Source organism: Larus michahellis, chromosome 2 (assembly GCF_964199755.1).
Source record: "Larus michahellis chromosome 2, bLarMic1.1, whole genome shotgun sequence".
NCBI lineage: Eukaryota > Metazoa > Chordata > Aves > Charadriiformes > Laridae > Larus > Larus michahellis.
Genome location: NC_133897.1, coordinates 97387523 through 97409329, shown reverse-complemented (window position 1 = coordinate 97409329; position 21807 = coordinate 97387523). Strand labels below are relative to the sequence as shown.

Genomic DNA, 21807 nt, shown 5'->3' with positions numbered 1-21807 from the left:
GGATGCGCCAGGTCAGCGTGAGACTGGGACCACTCTCCCACCAACCGGTCCCCTGGGGCACGGCATCGCACCGGCTGGGTCCGTGGTCCGGTTTAGGGGGCTGCGAGCTCAGTGCTGTACTGCAGGATGGAGATAAGCTTCCACCCCCAACCCTCTCCCCCGCCCCTCCAAAGAAACATATGCCACTTTTTGTCATCTTTTCTCTTCCCTTTGCATTTCTTTTAGGTAAGAAACAAGATTGTGGCTGAGCCTAAGTGCTGATTGCTATCACTTCAAACAGACTGACTTTCTTTTATTTTCTCTATAACAAAATCATCCAGGAGACTTTCCAAGCAAGAGGTTTTTTCCCCCTTCAGAAAAAGCTCTGCAGGTGCCGTGGGTAATAAGGGCTCACTAGCAATTATTAAGACCACATTCTTCATTTTTGATGGTTAAGATTGCTTCCTTCAAAGGTGTCTAATGATATGGGGTATAACTAAAATTTTATTTGCTCGATTGGAGATATCTTAAGGAAGGCTTGCTCTCAGGGAAGGAAGCCCACTGCAGGAGTCTCAGGGTGGGAAACCACAGTCTCCCACATTTCCAGTTGCTTTTGAAAACCTTGGTCATGCATGTGTGTGTTTAGCAAAATTGTGTGCACCTTTTTTTTTTTTTTTTTTTTTTTTGTGCCAGGCAGGCCAGGAAAAGCAAACTCAAGTTCCTGGCAGCTAAATCATGAACAAATGGTGTAGTACAAAATTTGGTGTAGTACAAAATTTGGTGTAGTACAAAATCAACGGTTTGCAAATCATAACAGGCCTTAGAGAAAAAACAGCTCAAAGAGCATAAAACCCCCCCCGATTCTGGACTTGAACCTTGAAAAAACAAATTAATCCATTTTCATAGCTGTCAATTGGGCACACCTTCCCTGAGCGGTACATTTACCAAGGCTTAATTCCCACTGTGTTATGGCTCGGTGCTGACGGGAATTCGGCACCTAGATTAGGAGGAGCCGTTTCTCGCAGGACAGGGCGCTGTAGCTGCCTACACTTCTGTGCTTTAAACCCAGACCCTTTTCAAAACCAGAACGTACACTGCTGCTTTTGGTGACGTTTTGATCACCGGCTACGACCACAAGTGCATGAGAAGAAAAGAAAGGCAAGGCTGACGTGACTTCCTCCGCTCCGCCTTTGCCTGGCTCACTTTTCTCAGCGGTCATTCCTCAAATAAGTGGAAAGACCAGTCACGAAACAGCCTCTCTCATAAGGAACAGCCTCTTAGTTGGTAATTTTCTTTAAGATTTAAATACTCTCCAGGACGGAATTAAAATTGTACTTTTTGTTTGGGACTAGCAGGCTGGAGAACGTATAGAGGAAACTGCCTGAAGGGGAACAGTCTGAAGAAAGAGAGGGAGAAATAAAGTCATGACCTGTAATGCACTAATAGACCTGAAGATGGATTTGTCTCAAAGCAACACCACATATTTTTATTTGCCTTAATTTATATGGCATATGGAAATAAACTTTACAGCACTGCTTTTTGGGGCACAGCAGTTAGCAGGCTCCGAGGAGCATACATATTAAAGAGCCAATGTGTCTGAGACTTAAGGGACCAAAGCAAACTGGAGGGAACAGGAATAACTGGAAACAGAACGGTGCTGAGGATGAAGTTGGTCATTCCACTGCTTGGCAAAAATTTCTGCTTTTTTGTTAGATACCCTTTAAAAAGCATCTGCTTTCTGGGGAAAACTGCAGCTTTCTGTTGAAAAGCTATTGAAGTATTGCTATGTTTGTTGCTTTTTCCAAAATTCAGCTTTCTAGGGTAGAAATTAAAATTTGCCAGGAAAGGAAAACATCCTCTGTTGTTGTTGTTTCTGTTGACAAGTTTTAGTGAGAAATCTCTCCTTACCTACCTTGACTGGGGAATGAAAAGCTTGCACTTGATGCAGAGCTAGAGCAAAAGACGAACAAGGAGAATGACAAAATTAGACAAGTCAAAGCATCCTGATTTGCTTTTTATCTACTCTTTGGTACTTTCTTAGCTTCTTGTCTATTTTTTTTCCTGCTTGTCAGGGCTCTTCTTTTAGGCTATCAGCTTTTTGTACAGGGATCACTACTGAGTTTTCACACAGGTTAGCATCTTGTGGGCTTGACTGGCAGAGGGTTAGGGGTTACAGCATATGCCAGTCACTGCAGACAGACATCTAGAAGGAAAGGTCATCTGGGCAACCCTTTGCTATAATAAACAGCAGGGGAGCCCAAACAAGAAGGCTGAAGTATTTGATGTAAGAAAGCGAGCACAGCCCTTGTTTGGGAATAGACTTGGGCAAACAGCCAGCTGAAAACCATCGCAACCAGCACTCCCGCTGCCTGGCCGCAGTCTGAGCAGTCGGTCAGGTCCTGGAAAGTGTTGTTGCTGAAGGCTGGTGGTTTTTCTATGTGCCGTTCCTAGTGCCAGCTTACAGTCTTACATGCCATCAACCCTGAGGCAAGACTACATATCTGCGAGCTAAACTTGAGCAGTCCTCCTCAGCTTGAATTCAAGCACTTGCTTCATGACCTTACTACGTCTGGATTGGCAAGGCCCTAGTGCCGGTTCACCATCAACACCATTAAGGCAGGATGCACAGATGGAAGTGGCATTGTTTCTAGAGAAATCAGGGTTGATAGGATAAGGACAGATCTGATGTGAGAGTGTCAGCTAGAGACAAGGGCTGATGCCGCTAGGGTGACATTTTAAATATACTCTCACATGGTTTATTTGCAAAGAACGAGCATAATGGTGCTCCAAGAGACGAAGAACTCCACCTGCTCTAGAGATGTAGCTATAGCAACCTCCACACGATTACATTGCTAATCCGCAGGTGTTGAAGAGGCATAGATAGATGCTGTTGAGTAATTCAGCTCCAAATAGATACTTTGATCTGAATAACAGCTTGCATGTATGTCCCAAATATGGATCATTTCCAATTCTGCAATTCTTCCTTATAAAAGCAAAATTCCCATTCTTTATTTTCGATTGGGAGTCTTAAAACTTGCCTGTGGCATCTAACAAGCTAGACAGCTCCATTACTTTTGGGTGAGGCGGGAGTGGGGGAAAAGGAAACCTTTTCATTGCCAAAAATGTCCAAAGTATTTCTTGCATGTTTTATCTGAATGACTCCTCACTGGGAAGAAAATCAAACAAAAGACGATACTTGTTCTACTTTCCAGTATACATGACATCCTGATGAATCAATTGCATCTTCGCATTGAAGACAGTCTATTCCACTGCAGACACTGGCGACAGTCTCTGAACACGTACCAGATCAGATCATGCTTCATTAACAGCCACAACACTGTTGAAAACATCAAGCTAACGTCTGTCCTGCTTTACTCTCCACGAGATGTCATTGAACTTGGTGGGGATGCCTGGGCTGGAAGTCAAGGCAGAATATGGCTCATGATCAAGCAGCTCCAAAAGAACCTGAACCTTTGATAAGCAGAATCTGCAATTCACCGTTTCAATAAAAGGAAGGAATTCAACAGCTCCAAGAGAAAAATGACTCTTCATTGTATACCCTGCTAATCTGCTGGAGCACTCCTTTAGGAGGGTAGTTCAGTCACACACTCATCATTTCATGAAAGCTAGTTAAGGGCATTTGATGAAGCCTCTATAGTCTGTATTGCATGCCCCTTTCCTTCTCTCCTTTTAATCCTTTATTTCTTTGCCAACTGAACATCCCACAGTACAGCGGCTCCCCTCACTTCCTGAAGCAGCCTACACCGCCCTGTCTCCCACCCCCGCTTCATTTATTTCTTTGCAGGCTGCTGCGTAATCGCTTTATTTATTTTTCTGAACGACTTCGCTGTATTAAAGCACCACAAATGAAAACAGAAAAGCCATTTGAAATATCTCTATGCTTGCAAAAATCAGTGGTTAAAGTCGGATGCTTGCCTTTCGCATGAACTGCATGGATGTGCCAGTGCGGTGGGGCACGGCGCAATCACCCACTGTTTTATCCATGGGACCCTGCCTCATACCTTGCTCAGGATGCAGCTCTTCCAGCAACATTACCTTATTGTCGAAATCAGAGGTTTCTCATTCTGCCCCTAAGCTCCCTGTCCCGCTGCCTGTTTGCTGGTCTTGCTTTCACCCCTGCCTCCTGCCCTGCTGAGCCCCTGTCCCTGTCTTGGTGTCCTTCTGTCCTGGTTTGAGGTAAAACAGAACCAATTTTCTGTTCAGTAATTTTACTTTTCAGTTAAGCCTCTTATAAGTCTCTGAAATTAATGGCATATTCTTCAGACAGTATCCGCTCCTAGCCGATAAGGTCTGATGTTTATAGTGAATACTAAGGAATGGTATGCCGAGAGGCTCTGGCTTACACCTATTGCTATAACAATCAAGATCAGCTCACTTTGTCATGTACCGAGTTGGAGGGTCAGAAGCAGAAGAGCGTAGAGGGGTCACACCTGTGGGAAGGAGAGGACAGGACAGGTGACCCAAAACTTACCAGTGGGGTATTCCACCCCATCTGCATCACGCTCAGTATACAAGCTGAGGGATCAAAGGGTTCAGCCTCTTTCTTCAATGGCCAGCATCTGAGTATGACTCTGTCTGTTTGTCTGCCTTTCACCCCGATCCATGCTTTCCTGAATCCAGATCTGGAATCCAGCTCCTGTCTGACACTGAGTCCAGTCTGGGACTTTCCCAGTGCCTGCCAGTGATGTGATCAAATTGAGACGATACAGTATGGTATCAAATTGAGCTCGATACGGTTTGGTATATATTGTGTATATTTTGTTATTTTCTTATTAATATTATTATTTTTTCTTTTTATTATTTTGTTAACAATGTTTCATTAAAGTACTTTATAGTTTCTTTTTCAACTCATAAGTTCTCTCTTCCTCTCATTTTCTCTCCTCTCCTCCGAAGGGAGATGCTCTCCCTTCTCTGAAGGGGAGAGAGGTAAAAGAGAGTACCCGTCATTCTTTCAGTGGCTGGCCCAGCCCAAACCACGACACCTTCGTTTCACCACAGTGCCAGCCCCCTTGCACCCACCGCCCAGGCTACCAGGAGCCACCAGGCTCCTCCACCTCCTGCCCACCTGGGACATTTCAGACCCCATGTCCCTGGCTCTTGTGGCTTTTTCTTTGTGCCTTCTGTCACCACGTGGCCTCAGCCATGGGGGGTACCCACCGCTCACAGGGTTAGGAGACAGCAGGAGGGGACAATTACAGCATCTCTCTTGGCCATCAAGGGGAGGTGGCACTTTGGTCTTTGGTGCCTTGGTCCTGGGCAACCAGCGCACTCAAGCCTTGCACGTTAAACAGACTGGTCCTGCCTGGTTACCCGCTATCAACCGCGTACCCCACCTCAGGTGATCAGTCTGAAATCACAACCCCCTTCTCATTAAGGCCACAATAATTATACTCTTATCTTCTAATTCTTTATTAATTAAATCTTCCCTCAATTTCTCCATTATTTTGCCTGGGACTGGTATCAAGTAAACTGTATTTACCTGCGTGGTTTCATTTGTCTTGGAATTTTTACATAATATTGACATTGACTTTTGAGAATTTCCCCATTATTTCGTGACTTATTAAAAATTGACATACACAAGCTAAAAATATCCTACATTGACTCTTGGGGGCCACTTTTGTGGACCTTCAGCTTTCAAAAATGGTTGACTCCAGTGCAAGTTGTTGAAGACCTTTCTTAATTAGTAATATGTCAGAAAATACATTATTCCAAACAGAGAGCAAAGATAACTGTTGAACAGGTTGGGGTTTTTCTTCATTGATATTAATGAATTGACTGTCTCCAGCTAGTAATGAGACTATGGCACTGATAGTTTTCCTGCCATTATTCGTAAGTTTTCAAGAAACTCTTCTTAAACAAAGCCTGGCCAGCCATGGACTTTTTTCTGATGTCTTTAGTATCCTTTATCAATTTTCTACACTTCATAAACTCTTATTTATATGGATTTTTATTACCTCCCCCTTTTTCCCATATGTTGCATATTGCTTTTTAATTCGTTATTCCTGCCTCCATTCTTCCGCTGAAAGAGAATGGGCTTTTCACCAATATTATTCAGCTCCTTTACTGTGAAGTAATGGCTTTTTGGCCATTTAGTATGTGCTTCTTCCTAATAATTTTTTTACACTCAGTTTCACTTGTAACTTCTCTCAGTTTGGAAAACCAGTTCCTTTAAGCACCGAGCGTATGTGGTACTTGGAGTTACACAGCTTGTCAGGATAGCAATGGCAGCTGGCCCTAGGAAGTGCGTTCTGCTTTGGTACAGTTTCTCTTGCCACACAGCCCAGCGCCGAAGGAGGACACCAGTCTGCACCTGGACTGGCTCTGAAGGACACCGGTTTGGTTTCATAAGTGGATGCAGTTTATGAAGCAGTTCCCCGACACACAGGCAGTGGAGATTTGCTGCCCCCGAGATGCCTGCCATCCCCAAACCAGGAATGGTGGAGAACGTGCCACTCTTACAGCCTGCGCCCTGCCCAGGCAGGTTTTGTCCTGTGCTTTTAACACTGCCTTCGTACAAAGCCTTCCAGGTGGTTTCAGTAGGCCAGTTATATCAGATTTCTTCCCATTGGTGATTATTTTCAGTTCCTCCTGCTTGCTAGCCAAACTCCTCACGTCAGTCTATAAGTCCATGGAAAACAAGGGCTCTGGTGATGCAGGAGGTGGAAAAGTGTCTCCGGGCAAGTGGAAGCCCCTGATCCATGTAACCCCACAGGAACCGGAGGCTCAGATGGAGGAAGAGGCTGTCTCAGAAGTCAGGCAGGGCAGAGTCCAACTCAACTCTCCTTCTTAAACCTCTGCCTCGACTGCAAGACTTATCCTTCCTCCCAAATTGCTTTTGAGCTGTATTGCTCCCAGATGTGCAGAAGTGTTTTTCGTGAGCCCAAATAGCCTCTCAGTTATCTAGTTGAGAGGGAAATGTCATATATTGCTGAAGGAAAATCTTGACTTTCTCCCTGTATGTGCGTGCTAGCCCATAGCAGAAATAGTTCCAGCTAGAAAAATATTATTTTGGGAATCAAAATCAGCACTTTTTCTTGTTTGAGTGTGTTATTTTTCACTTCGCTTGGCACTTCAAGTGCAAGGTCATGTGGCAAATCATTACACCAGCCATGTTTATCTCCGTTTGAAGAACTCTGTCAAGAATTGATTTGAAAAAGGTTTGGGTAGTGCCTATTTTTTTTTCTTGACAACACGTCCATTATTCAAAGCCCATTCAAAGCCTATTTATGCAAAATCATTTGCTGCTTCATTTTAATTGCAGAGAAAAGCCTATATTCTTAGAGCAGGAGTGATCTTTTCAGAAATGACGGTGTTAAATTGTAGCACCCCCACTCCTGTGTATTCTCTCAGAAAATCAGGGAAGTGTTGTTCAGAGAGATCCCCGAAGATCGCCTGGGCAAACCCCCCTCTTGAAGTTGGAGCAACATCAACCTAGCTCAGGCCAGCCTGTGCACCCACACACACCCACCCCACTAACATGCACACGCTCCTGTCTCTATATGTAAGCACACTCACACCAAATTTCAACTTTTATTGGCCTTTGCTATTTTTAGTAGTTTTTAAAACCTTACACAGGTGCCGTATCTTAGAAATACAGCTTTTAACACCAGCTGGTTTCACTCTGCTAAGTGTTTTATCTGGAAGATTAGATTACACACCCTAGGGAAGAAAGCGACTTAACCACATTTGTACAGCAGGTAAAGTGCTTTGGGCTCTGCATTGTGCCATTAAGACCAATATGAGGAAGCAGCAAGACTTATCTTAATCTTGCTGATCGCCTCAATTAACACGGTCCCTATAGTGTCCTCCTTGATATCTAATCCCCACGGTTTCTTGTTCTATGTATTTTGCTCTGATAATGTTGTCAGATCATTGCTAAGGGTGCAAAAGTACATATTCAGTGAGCGAGGATGTGGCAGTTATTGAGAGAAGCCACGTGCTTAATTAACATGGAAATCAAGCAACGGACTATTAAGTCTTTCACGTAAGGGAAAGAAATGTACTAGATACAGACCCTAAAAATAAAAAGTAAAAAAAAAAAAAAAAAGAAAAAAGTGTGCGGGGAAGGAGACTAATTATAAACAGAATTCAAAAGCAATGCCATTCATAACAACCTGTCTACTCCTGGCAAACACTTTCATCATTCAGAAATAACTTTTCATACACAGCAACATAAGCAAGCATCAAAAAAGAGGGGGGCTGTCCTCCCACATCTCACACATCCAAGATATAGTGAAATTATCTCCATACTCATGGGACTTTTCCTAATTCACGAGGGTAGCCTCTACTCCCAGAGGAGCCCAGGGTGCATTCCTCAGTGATGTGAAGTCAAATAAAGACGAAGATTCAGATACAGGGAACTTGAGGAAATGACAATCTAAATCTTTCCAGCCAGTTCTGCAAATGATGCCTTGCATAAAGATTGCTGTGGTTAAAAAAAAAAAAAAATTAAAAAAATATTCCCTGGGAGACAGCAAAAGTCAGTTCGGGAACTGGCAACGAGTGCCGCTACCAGAAGCAATCCCGTGGCTGAAACTGCTTTCTGCTCTCTGATGTGCCCTCTGATGCTCCGGACGGCTTTCAACAAGTGTCCCCAGGCCAGGCTGCCGTGGCGAGCGAGCATGGCCGTCAGGCTGAGAGCGCCCGCGGGTCCTTCTGCGGGGCAGCGGGGAGTCAGGCTGCGCTCTTCCTCCCCGGTGTGCACACTGCAACGAAACCTCATCTCCCGAGCTTGCTTTGCTCTGAAGTCTCATGATGAGAGCCTCTGGGAGCTGCTTTGGTTTTCCTTCTGTTTCCAACCCCCCATCCCACCCTACCCGCAGCGGGCAACACACAGGATCGTGTTTTGGAAAAGAAGGGTGTAGGGTGAAATGTTTGTTTCAAACCCTGCCTACTTAATCACGTGAATCCTTTTTATCCATTTCATCTGGATCAATCTTTTAAATCACCTCTGTGCTTACACCTCCCTAGGTAGCTGCCATGCAAGAGAACAGCAGAGGCTGTGATGGTGAACGGCTGCTGCAGAGAGTTTTTCCTCTCCTCTTTTCCTCTGCCAAAATTTTAAGCAACATACACCTGTTTCTGAGCTAGGAAACCCACTCTGCCTTTTGTATTGCTTTTCCTGCCTGACTTCCTGACTTATGTTACAGCGCCAGGACAGCATTGAAAGGAAATATTTCTGGAGGAGGAGCAGCCTTCTACTAGTGAAGTCAAAAAATGTTAGAACATCCCATCCTCACGACTCGCAATGCAAAGAGCGCCTCATTTGCATTGCTGTGGTTTAAACATAGATGGTCTAAGATAAGTCATTGTCAGATGCCTGTAAATATTGATGAGTGCTCCGGGACCTGGTTTGTAACCGTCGCTTTCTCTTCTGTCGCACCCTGAGAGCTGCATATTAGCAGAGATGTCGATGGAGCTTCTGGGAGGGAAATGCATACCTTTGCTTAGCGGGTGACAGCGAAAGAAGAGAAGAAAATCGGGGAAGAAAATTTCCAGATGAATAATGAATCGAGCCAGGTTGGAAGCTGATGAATCTTAATTAGAAACCTGACATATTGGCAGCCTCACATCCTCGTGCTCCCTGCACTCGAAGAGATGCTTCGCAGCAGCTGCCTGGCTGTGTGGTCCCCACCTGTCGGTGCCCGTAATGCCAGCGATGGAGGCTCTGGTTGGACCGGGGTGAGACGCAGCCACACGGGTTGGGGACAACACTGCTGCTTCTCTCGCACAGATGAAGGGGCAGAGAACGTTCCAGAAAGAACGATGGGGAAAGGTGACTCTGTAGCCACCCCGCCTCCCTCCAGAGATTATCGGGTGGTCTGGTGAATTGTATTCATCTTGTCTATTGTGAATAGATCTTGTCACTTCTTCTTCCTGCTTTTATTTTTCCCTAATGGGAGTTTCAACACTCCTATTTGAGAGGCCTTAGTGAAGTGCCTGAAGTCACAAGGCAGGCAGCCAGAACTTCAACCTCCATCTGCTCTCTCCTGCAGAGAGTTGTCATCAGTCATCTTGTCTGGACTAGCAGGTGAGGGACAGCATGACCCAAAGGGTGGCCCCAGAACTAGGAGGCAGGTGAGGTTCTCCCAGACTGTGCTGTGAGAAGGTCACGTCCTTGGGCCTCAGTTTCTCCAACTCTAAAATGAGAAAAACACTTATTGCTCCAATTTATTTCATGTTTTAGAGGAAAAGTACTCCGTAAGTGCTACAGTTTATTATTCTAATGTGACTGTAAAATCATGATGTCTTTATTGCAAAATGATCTTTAAAACATGAAGCATTAGGATGGTGACTGAAATCATTAGTATCAAATTGTTCTGCTTTTGCCCTGTCACATTGATACTTCAAAGCAAAATTGTCTCGTGGGCGTTTATAAGATTTTATGAGGATAACTTGTCTTTTCAAACCTCGTTCAGGAGAGAGGGCAAAAAAGCCCCCAGATATTTTCTTAATGAAAAAGGACTAGGGTTTCTGCCTGTTTTATTCTGAGGCCGTCCTTTAATATTTAAATTCCAACCCCACTAACAATCAACGTGATGAATGATCAACGTGATGAAAATGAGCCTCCAATTGTTCAGAAGAGGCGCAGTCAGACCTCCCTGTGCCTCGGTCCTATCCGAGGCTGTTGAGCTCACCGAGACATGGGGGGGGGGACAGCCATGGGGCCCCATCCCTCCCTCTGCCCGCAGAAGGGGAGTGGAGGTGTCTCTGCTCCCTGGCACAAGTGCCCTCTGGCAGGGACCATGTTTCCCTGTTGTGTTTGGGCGCTTGACACTTAGCACAGGGAAGCCACATCCATGATGCAGTTCCCTCGGGCATGACATCAGCAGAAATACAGGATAAACAAGGTGGCATTGGGCATTGCGCATCTGCTGGGCTTGTGAAGTGTCTGGTTCTCCAGAACTCTCTGTCTTACAGGATATATTCCTACCAGGTTAACAAGGGTTTGAGTCTTTGTCCTCCCTCTCTGTCTTCTTTCAGACTGGACTGCATCTCAAAATCCCATTTCCTTTTCTGGCAGAAAGTCCAGGGGGCATTTCATCAGACGAGGTGACTGCGCTTTGCTTTGTAGGAACACTCCATGAACAGCTTTCGTCCATCAACAACTCCACTGGGGCAACTTCCTCACTCTTCTTCAACTTGTTGCTCATGGATCTTCCCTTCCCTCATGTACACTTTTTGCAGATCATGAACATGCTTGTGGTTGCCCTGTTTTGACCCAATGTACATGTGCAAGGAGGGAAGCTTTCTTCTGCTCACTGCACATGACACAGTACTACCATGTTCCCTTTTTTTTCAGACCAGTTATTTAGCAAAAAATACTATTGGCAAATGTGTTTATTTGCTCCTTCACTTCCTCTTTTCTTCCCTGCCAGCTCTCACAAATGACTTTGGGATTTGCTAGGTAGTTTCCGAACAAGTTTGATTGAACATAAGTAGTTTCAAATGCTACAAATATAACAATTAATTAAATGTCTTTGGAGCTGTTCCTTGGCACAGAACAGTTCTTGACCATGTTATTCAACTCATCTTCCCCCACACTGTGTATTGGGAATGGTCCTGGGCCTGACTCCCACATCATGTCCAGGAATTGCTGGGAAAGTGCTGGTCAGCACAGACCAAAATGGGGCGAGGGATCACCATCGCCGTTCGGCTGTGTAGATGACAGTCTGCCCATGGACACGGTTTAGTTTTCTAGGGTGGATATAACCAAGTGGAAATGCCTGCAAATCAAACAGCGATGAACAGCCAGACAGAAGACAGACAGGAATCTACAGCAAGCCTTCTTCTGACACAAGAGAGATCCACACAACCCCACAACAAACCAGATTTCACCAGCTCGGGAATGAGTTGGTAGTGACTGGCTGAATGGAGCAGATGCTCCAGGTTTGTGTGGATGGCCTGACCCAGGGTCGTTCACTCGTACAGCGCTGCTCACAGCTGCTTCAGAAAATGCGTGGGAAAGTATTCCCTGGCCCTTATGACAAATGTACAATGGTGTCACTGGTTGCGTGCTGCGTGAAGGACCCACCTCATTGTTACCTCTATCACATGGTCTAGGGCCCAACCACAGGGTCTTTCAGGGGCACCAATGCAGCTGGTCCCAATTTAAATGTAAATAGACTCTAGTGGACTGTACCCTACCACTGCCCACAGCAGGAAGCCTCTGTGGTCCCCAAAGAATTGCAACCCAAAGGGATGGCACAAAACTGGCAGAGGGATCCGAGTAGGGCTGTTTTGAGGTCTCCAAACTATAGGGAACATCCTGTAGGCAAAGCTGGGCAACACAGCAAGCCACCAGGTACAGGGGGGAAGAGGTAAGTACTCCTGCCTTTACCTCTTCCTCAGGTTTCCATGAGTTCATCTCTGGCTCTCCAGTCAGATTTCCAAAGCCCACACGGATTATTTCAGTTTTTGAGAACTTGGTTTCTACAGGGTTTCAGGGAAGTCCCTTTTCGCTGTGGTGTGGTACATGGGTCTGTGATACACAGCAACACTTGCAAAATTACATACATAATGTCACGAGTGAAGTCCGACACAGCAAAGACCAGTTCTATGGCTCTGATGCAGCTACTGAGTATGACTACTATCTAGTTTTGTGGCAAACCAGTTCATTAGCATTTAAATTGATTCTTAAATATTTTCCTAGAAATTCGCAGCAATATAAACCTTAAATCCTGGGCTGATAATGTTCTATGTCTAATTTTAGATTTAATTTTTAGTCCGATAGATTGCGATTATATGGCCATGCGATTTTGAGAGAGCTGCTTTAAAATGCAGATTTGTGTTTTGCCTTTAGTGAGTAAAAGAAAAAAAAAAGGAAAAAGGAAGTTGGCATTACCCCATGTCCCTATGCAAAACTGATGGCAAATCCTGAAATTCTTGGACATAAACCCCTCATGCATTCTAGTTACACAGCTTACAAATTAAAAGACTAGAGAGAAGATAAAGCTTTTAAGCTGTGTGTGGGATACAAAATATAAATCAAAAGGACCTGGACAATCCTGTGAGTTGAACAGCACAGCCATCAGTCAGTGAATACCTATATCGTTCCGCACTTGGTGTAAAATACGTGTGAAAAGGGTTGGGTGGCCTCTGCCCACACCTGATGGGATTTGGCCATGATGATGCTCTCTGTTTGACAGCACCTGCCCAACCAGTGCCTCCGGCTGGTGGGGAGCAGCGGTGGTGGTTTGCAGGGGGCAAAAGTCATACTCACAACACGTTGACGTTGACAGTGTGTGGACATAAGCGATGCCCCTTGCCTGTCTCAGCTTTTTACTTCAGGCCATTAGTTTCTCTGTTAAGCTTCACCATCCACCCTGGAAGCATTAAAAAAAATGTTTCATACAGGTACAAACAGGCAAAACTCACCATAAGGCAAACTTGTGTGGCTTTTCTGTGACCTTTGTGATTGGGAGCATAGGTTTGCTCTGTTTATTTGATGCTGTTAGTTAATGTCACCCCACGTCAGTCCTTGTGAGTTTTGTGGTTTCAAGAGGTGCTTTTTTTCCAGCTGCAGTTTCCATGGCCGAGTACTCTGGTGCCACTTACCTCAGTCATGACTGAACCAGGAAATTCTTCAGAGGCTGACAAGTTAACAAATGGACACTTTAGTAATATTGCATTGCTCATCTGCTTGAATTTGTATTTTAATTAGCTTGAGGAAGATATAAAGGCTGCTTTTTCAGGTGTGTTACTACGAGACCCTGGGGGAAAAGAAAGAAACTGTTTAAGGGAAGGAAGTGCTTGTGCTATTACAGCCACAGAAGGCTGACTTCAGTCAGTCCTGCCCTGCTGACAAGTGCTGCTAACGTTGTGTATGAAACACCCCTTCACAGGCTTCTTTGGGAGCTCTGATGTGGGAACGATTTTGGATGATAAAGAACCACAACACTGACAATCACACATCTTTTATATTGCATTAAAAATGAAAAAAAGTTGCTAGTAAACATCCTTGTTGAGTATTAGTCAGTGAAGACACCTGACTTGACTTTGACGTGAGAAAGGCTAGGTCAAGCTCTATGTGTTTCTTATCTGTTTAACAAGCATTGCTGTAGGGAATCTAAGGGTAGAAAGAAATTACTGTCACAGAATTTTATTTCATTGAACTAAATCTTCAATACAAAAGGTGTGACCGCAATTTCTCTTTAACAATAAAAGTTTGATTATGAACTGAATGTCAGCAGTTCAGCAGAGTGCGTTTCACTAAGTGCTAAATTCACTTCTTTGCCAGGAACATATTTCCGCTCATTAAGACATTAGGCGACTTACACCGGTTTTTGTACTGCATCAAAGGGGACACTGCGCAGCTGAGACGTTCACATTTCCTCTCCCACACTTCTTTTACAAGACTCACTGTACTTGTAAAAATCACAGTTAAAAAACTCAGAAAGTTACGTGAAAAGACGAGGTTAAATCAAAAGCTTACAAGCAAATCCTCCTGATGCGTTTTGAATTCAAGGTTACATCCAGGTTTTCCAGATCGTTCAAATCAATCCATGACTCTGAACCTTTGAAAAAGAGCTGGTCCCAATGGGATTGTGAACTTTGCATCTTTGACTACACATATGGTTTATTTTAAAAGCTAATGCATTTTTTTCCATAAACTTAACCCAAAATTTGGCACGGTCAACAGGACCTCACCACTGACTTCAGTGGACTTTGAAACAAAACCTATCACATATTACCAAAAAACCCCATCACAAACAAATAAAAAAACCCACCACCATCAACAAAACAAATAATCAAATGAATGATGGGTTGTTCTGGCTTCAAAGAGCACAAAGCGGCTTCAGTTTTATGCTCACACTGCCACCTTACTCCCTAGCCTGTCTGTTTTGTGCTTCTTGTGGAATGTCATAGTTCTTAAATTCTTTTTTATAGGTCTGTCGTAGCAATAAAGTAAAACAAAACACCTGCAAATGCAGAGCTGCGCATAACTCTAACACTGTCATTCTGGGTGCTGTGCTCAGGGCTTCATGCAGACAGGTACAGGGACCAAGAGCAGAGCTCCCTCCCTGGGTTGGATTAGGCCCTTCGCTTTGAATATATCTTTGGCAAGTGGTTCCCAAAATCGGGCAACTGAGTTCTTTCGGTTCTAAAGTTTCCCTTATCTAGAGATGTCTGACATTGCTTGAAAGATGCTTCCCTTGCTCACAGCCCTGCAGAGGGCTGGGAAACAACTAAACGTCTCAGAATAAAAACTTGCTGAGGTTCCTTGTACATCCCAACCTAAGATGGAGCGGATCCCTTGCTGAATATTGCCAGAAGGAATTGGCCATAAAAGGACTGTTACTGTCTACCAAAATGATCTTGCTAATATCTCTTTCTCTCAGTGACTACATCCTTTCATATCTTATATAGCTGGTGTACCAAATGCACAAACCTTTTCTCCTGATAGCCCATTAGGTATGCTTTTGAGGTACAACCTCAGTAATGACTTCTTTCCAATGTAATTGTATTTTAATTACACGTTTAAGGCCAAATTCTTTCCTGGTCTATCCCAACTGAAACTCTTTGAAACCTTATTAATTTTAATTAAGTAGAAGTTGGTGCAAAATTTCTAGCTGCTGAATTTTGCATTAAAAATTTTAAATTCCTTTAAACATGGATTTAATTTCCATAAGCACTTCAATTAGTAGTATGCTTTCCCATTTAGCTTTTCAGGGCAATAACATGAAATATATGGAACAGAAAGTCCTTTCCAACAGACGATATTAGGACAAAGCCCATCTTTAAATGCTTCCCATTTGCAACAGCTACCTGAGGGATGTGCTACAGGCCCTAACAGAACTTCTCTCTTACTAACATTAGTAGTGGTGGTAGTCCATAAGGGACGGCAGAAATTGCTTTTGAATTCTTTTACTCAAGTATTTCTGTATGCTCAGTTCCAGAGGAGGGAGGACCAGGCACAGGGTCTATGCGGGAAGTCTCCAGAGGTGGCATCAGGAAGCACACAGCAAGAGGGTGACCTGCAGCTGGAGGTAAATTGTCCCTTTATAAGAGTGTGGGACCGAGCTTATATCATCAGCCAGCGTGGTACGTGCATCACTGCAGCAGCAGCCGCCTCACTAACGAACTGCCCCATCGTCCAGGCAAAGAAAGACAGCCTGGAAACAGAGCAGGCAAGCTGCCAGAGGGGACTTGGGTCACTGGGAGCTCAAAAAGACAGCTTGAAGTCTCCATGTGAATGCGGATTCAGCAGAGGGAAGAAATGAATTGATACATGGAGTTGGCCGTCAAAGACAGTGAGAAAACATGGAAGTAGAACTTTTTACTGTCTCACTGAGCAACGAGGGCAAGAAATGACCTGGGAGAGACTATTTTCAAAATAATACTTGGAACAATTGAACCGTTGAGAAAGTTATTTGAAGACTTGACCTGGACAGAATAAGACTGTAGAGGGACACAGTAATTGTGCTCAAAACCGAGAAGAAAAATAAGGGGCAATAGAGCCTTATGTTTCAGATATAAGATCTCTGACAGTATGCATATCTTTGGAGACATTATGGAACCCCTAATTAAAAACAGTGTGGCTTGTGGGATTACAGCCTGCAAGTGGAATTATTCAGAGAAACGGATCCAGCCCTGGAGAAATTAGGCAGCATCACAAAGAAGTCACTGCTGAGTGCTCAGACAACTGTAACACATGTCACTGGGACCCTAAAGCTCTTAGGTGAGGAGAGGGTACTGCCCAGCAATGTCTCTGGCACTGCACCGAGCAGGGCACGCTGTGCAGATGTCTGTTTGCGAAACCTTTACAGCCCAGAAGGGAGGCTCTGGCAATTGCTGTAACTTACTGTCCATGATAAGCACGGCGGGACGCGCCTGTCCTAACTCCCAGTGTTTTTCTTAAATAGCCATCCAGTAGTTCCAGCAAAGATCTGACATCGTTTACCCAACATACGCTGGACACGTAGGAGACAGACGTGCCTGAGCGGATCCAGGGAGCGTATCCTCCGGCCAAGCATGAGTGGCCACAGCGAACACTGTCAGACAGGGAAAACAGCGAGCTGTCAGGGAGGCAGCACGCCTGACCCCTGGAAAAAAAATCTGGACAGGTCTGTTTGCTTTTAATAACATAAACGTGTACAGTCACCGCAGCTCGTTACCACAACTCCATGGAGACCGACCGCCTCAGAGCAGCTTCCTAGTTTTTGGGAGCCATAGGCACGGAGGGAGTGAGGTTGCTGCTTTGATTTGGGGCAAAACAGTGGTGAAATGTGACATGAGCCCAAATAATGGAATGAAAAGTCCATCTAACAGATATCCCTGGGAGAGGAGTTAAAATAGCAGGAGGCAGAGCTGGATCTGAGTAAGACAGAAGACAGATTACAGTCATGTTGGACATGATACACTGCATAAAATAGTGTGCAGAAAAAAAAAGATCAGACTTCGATGTGAATTTTAGGGGTACATCTGTAAATTGCTGGTTGTGCACAAAGTCCCATGCCACAAAGTCCCATGCCGGATAATGTGCATGTCTGTCTGACCCTTCTAAAGCCTCTCCAGTATCAGTCCAAACACAGAGAGGACGTGGTATTCCTGACCCCGGGGGTTCAGGGCAGCTTCTTACCAGCCTCTGCACCAGCCTCACAGGAATCCTCAATGCCAAAATCACCAGGATTGTCTATACTACTAAGGTGGTATAGACAGATACTGGCCACAGGATGTCTGAAAACCATTCAGAGACTGAAAAGTCAAAGGAAACCCGGGAGATGTTTGTTATAAGCAGTATCGTTTACTGTCATAACGCATGGCATTGGGCAGATGTTACAAACCTTGTCGTGTGAAAGAGCCCAAGCAGCTAACACCGCCCTCAAGCCTAAGAGGAGAAGGTTACAAAGAGATTCAGCTGGGAAGGCCTTGAACAGACAGGAGACTCCGCTATTTGAGACCTCCTATCTGAGACTGTACCGCACCTATAATATCAGATCACCACAGCCGCAGAAAATCAGTACGCTTCTTCATGGAGAAGCTGCCAGCTGCAGCTGCAGCCCAACCAGGAGAGAACAGCATCTACACTATGGATGCTACCAACATGGATGAAAGATTTACCAACATGAAACAACAGAGTTGCTGATGAGTCAGGGAAGTACTAGAGGTCAAAACAGCACAGGACATCCCAGGGGCTCTCCTGAATTACAGAATATGAACAATTAAATAGCTATATTTTGTTAATGCTTGTTTCATCTTAATGTTTGTCGCTTGGGTCATGAAGAAGCGAGGAAAGGCAGCCATAGGATGCCCTGGCACAAGGCAGCTGTAGTTGCCTCTTCGGGATTGCAGTGGTCCCTGCTACACACATATCGACCGGCACTGCTTAAATCTGGCCTCTGCTGGGCGCCTGGGCTCTGTGTGATGGCTGAGCAGCACGGCTGCAGACTTATCCGCAGCTACAGTACCTCTGAAAATCGCTTTTTTTCAATATGGAGCTTGTTTACAAGCAAAGAAGTGCTTTTGGGCTGTTGCTCAGCATGTGTTACCTGACATGCCAGGCATTCCCGGCAGCCGGGAGGGGAGTCAGGCAGTGAGGAACTACTCTATGCACTGAGCTGAACTTACCCTCTTGTTTTGCCCAGTTTTTGGCAGGCAGGTAAATTTTTTTAAAGCGATACTTGCCTCTAAATGCAACATGTAACTCGTTCTGCCGCGGTCTATCCTTCTAGTGTGCTATGCTTACCTTATGGGACAAAGGATCACCAGTCAGTGTGACTCCGAAAATTAACCGGGTAATATGCGGTTCTCTATCAGCGACGGAATGGCTTGAGTTAAAATAATTCAAGGTATGGTGCAGTTCTGGAGAAGTTCGAAGCTGCTTGTTCCTCACCTGCTTAAATAAAGAGAAGTTCAACTTATGTATCATCGAAAACGCCCAAACTCACGGAGAGAGAGACAAGAAGAGAGAAAGCTAACTGGAAGCAGTTTCCCAATATGCGCAACTCACTTGAGCTTGGCCAACAGAACCTGCAGTTTCGAGCCATTTAGGCACTTTGGAAAATTGGTTCTGGTTATGAAGCAGGCTTACCGGGCAGCTGCAATGCCGGTCAATACTCTGTGCTGCAGCCAGCCCTGGGGAAAGAGGGGTCTCTCGGACGGCTGCAGTCAGCGTCCTGGGCGGCTTCCCGTCCTCGCCTCCTTCCAACAGTAAATAAAAGCATAATGAAATAACAACAGCTAATGCCAATGCCCAAAAGCTGATGTTGAAAGGAGGAGCACGAGACCAGGCAAGCGCAAGCCGCATCTCCCCTCTCCTCCAAGTACTTTGCAGCCACTGGTGGCCCAGACACATGCTGAGCCAGGCTCGTTTTCTGTGTATTTAGTCACTCTCGGTGGGTTTCCTCTTCCATGAATTCATCCAGCTTTCTCTCAAGGCTGTGCTAGTGATCAATGCTTTCTAAGCAGCCGGTCACACTGAGGAAGAAGGGAATCGATATTCACTTTGGTCTTGGCCTCTCCAGTTCTCGGCTGTTCCCTTGTGTGTCCCTGTGTTAACAACCGCACGTGAGGGATAGGGATGAACTCAGCAGCTGCTGGGAAGGCCCCATGCCACAGAAATTTCCAAATAATATTTCTTTGTCTCTTAAGGACACAGAGTGCAGGTAACACTCCCGTCCTGTTATTACATCTTTTTCTGTGCATACAATCTAACAAATCTAACTAATCACACTAGCATCTAACAAATACACACTAAAGTCAATGTAGGAAAAAGCTCAAACTAAAAGCTCAAAAATGAAACCAAAAACCATAAGCAACATGAGAACTGCATAGATGAGGTTTTGTTTTGTGTACATATACACATCCTAGCGTTTAGTACTATGCAGAAACTGCAGCCGTGACTCAATTCTTATAAAACTGTATGCTAGTTTCTCCCTCTGCAAAATCAAATTGTCAGTGGAGGAAGAATGCCATGAAAGAACAAAGAAATGTGATGTCAAGGTGGTCAGCATTATTGACTTTTTTTCTTTCATATTTTAATTTGACCGAATTAGCTAAACACATTTCCTAAAAGAATGAGCCCAAATTGGATTCAGTTGAGTTACTGAGCAAAAGAATGAATTATTTTCTTGATTTCCCCCAGGAAAGAAAGGTCTCTGCATTACTGGTACATGCCATCAAATTCAAACAGTGTGAAGAAGTCTCGAGTTACTCAGCAATGAAATGCTGTGGAGTAAATGGGAGGCAATCATTAAAAACCCTCATCTGAGCAGCGAAGGAGAAAATTCCTTTGTGATACATGTAGGCGACATCACCCTGGGAACACCCTTCCTGCAGGTGTGAGGCTTCTTTGCAGATGTTCCCCAGGAGACATCTGCACGTCGTTTGCCAACATGGCTGTAGATTTATGTCTTTATTTTCATAGAAATATGGAACTTTGTAGATTTGTTGATTTTCAGTCCAGGATTAAACATTATAATCACGTTGTACATCAGTCCTTACAGACTTGCCACAGACTTCTAAGTTATTTCCTCAAGCTCCTATTTTCTAGCTGAACTGAAGCGTGTCTTCCGCAAGAAAAAGAAAAAAAAAAAAAAAGCCTTGATTTAAAGACGTCAGGTGTTAGAAAACTGTCAGACAGAATCTGATTCCTGGTCTGAGTTGTCTTGTGGTTTTCATCATGTGGTTCATCGGTCCCTGGGCATCTGTGGACTACCTCTAATGCGGTCATGAAATGTGATTGAGGAAATGAAGTTCTTAGTCTCTACATAGCAATTGACCTGTGTAAAAAGTCCTTGACAGACTGTATTTCCACTAAAAGAAGTTGAAGGACCTATAAATTTTAAAAATTACTTACCTAGTATCTAAAAGTGCCAGCACTAGACCTCTCAGAGAAAGATGCAAGCAGTCCCATATTCTGTAATTATAAAGTAATGTGTCAGAAGGGGCTATTATTCCTATCCCAACCTTTTACAAAGCTTGTTTATGCCCTGAAGCACAAGTTTATTTCACTTATTTTTTTGAGACGACTTTTATTCCATCCTGTAACTCAGAATGGCCTGTTGGATAACAGCATTACATTACTGGCCTGTTTTCCAAACCATAGCACAGTATCTGACATCCCTTTTTTCAGCATTATCCTTCAATAAACTGCTCATTCCAGCTCATAGTCCTAGATAATCTGAACACGCCACATAAGTAAGTAGATTGTATCAGATATTTGAATGCAGTGGCTGTCATGACAAAAAAAAAATCAGAATGGGAAAAATAGCATAGTTACTATATGTCAAAAGACAATAAAAATTGCCCAACTCTCATACCAATATCCCAGCCTTACCTGGAGAGGCAAAGATGGGATGTATCATGGTGGAAGCTGCATCCTCAGGGATGGGGGAGAAGAGGCTGAGTCGTGAGGCAGTTTCCCATCCGCCGTGGTGGGACTGCTGTCAGACACCTGTGTGGAGGCTTCAGCAGCTTCCCTAATAATTCTTTGTATGAAGTCTGGTCACTTTTGGTTTCGAGCTTTGTACCACCATGCTGTCACTTGTCGGGTGCCAAAGGCCTCATCCTCCTCACGTCCTTAGTTCTGGTGACATTAGTGGGCATGTTGATGAGGGCGGCACACAGGCCTGGACCAAACCTTTGTGGGGAAAAAAAAAATTAGAAGTGAAATAGATTTTGAAGTAGGAAGCAGTTTTGCTGTGTTGAAGAGTCACAACAGTCCCAAAATGAGAAGGCATATTTTAGCGATTAGTTGCAGTCAATCTTAAGAATGCTTTAGGCTTGGTAATAAGTCAAACACAATATCCTCTCCTCCATGGAGGAGTGGGATGTGGGCTTTCTGAGTGGAAGAACCGAAGTTTT

At 44.5% G+C, this 21807-nt stretch overlaps 1 long non-coding RNA gene across 1 annotated transcript in view; it reads right to left on the bottom strand.

Annotated features, from left to right (window-relative positions):
• Window positions 1–232: 232 nt before the first annotated feature.
• LOC141739314 (uncharacterized) overlaps window positions 233–21807 on the bottom strand; it is a 99043-nt gene continuing 77468 nt past the window's right edge. The window contains exons 7-11 of the long non-coding RNA XR_012585666.1: window positions 21281–21583; window positions 20801–20860; window positions 18689–18835; window positions 13558–13712; window positions 233–13325 (exon numbers count right to left, since the gene is read on the bottom strand). This is a non-coding gene — a long non-coding RNA (uncharacterized LOC141739314). The remainder of the gene's footprint in view (window positions 13326–13557; window positions 13713–18688; window positions 18836–20800; window positions 20861–21280; window positions 21584–21807) is intronic.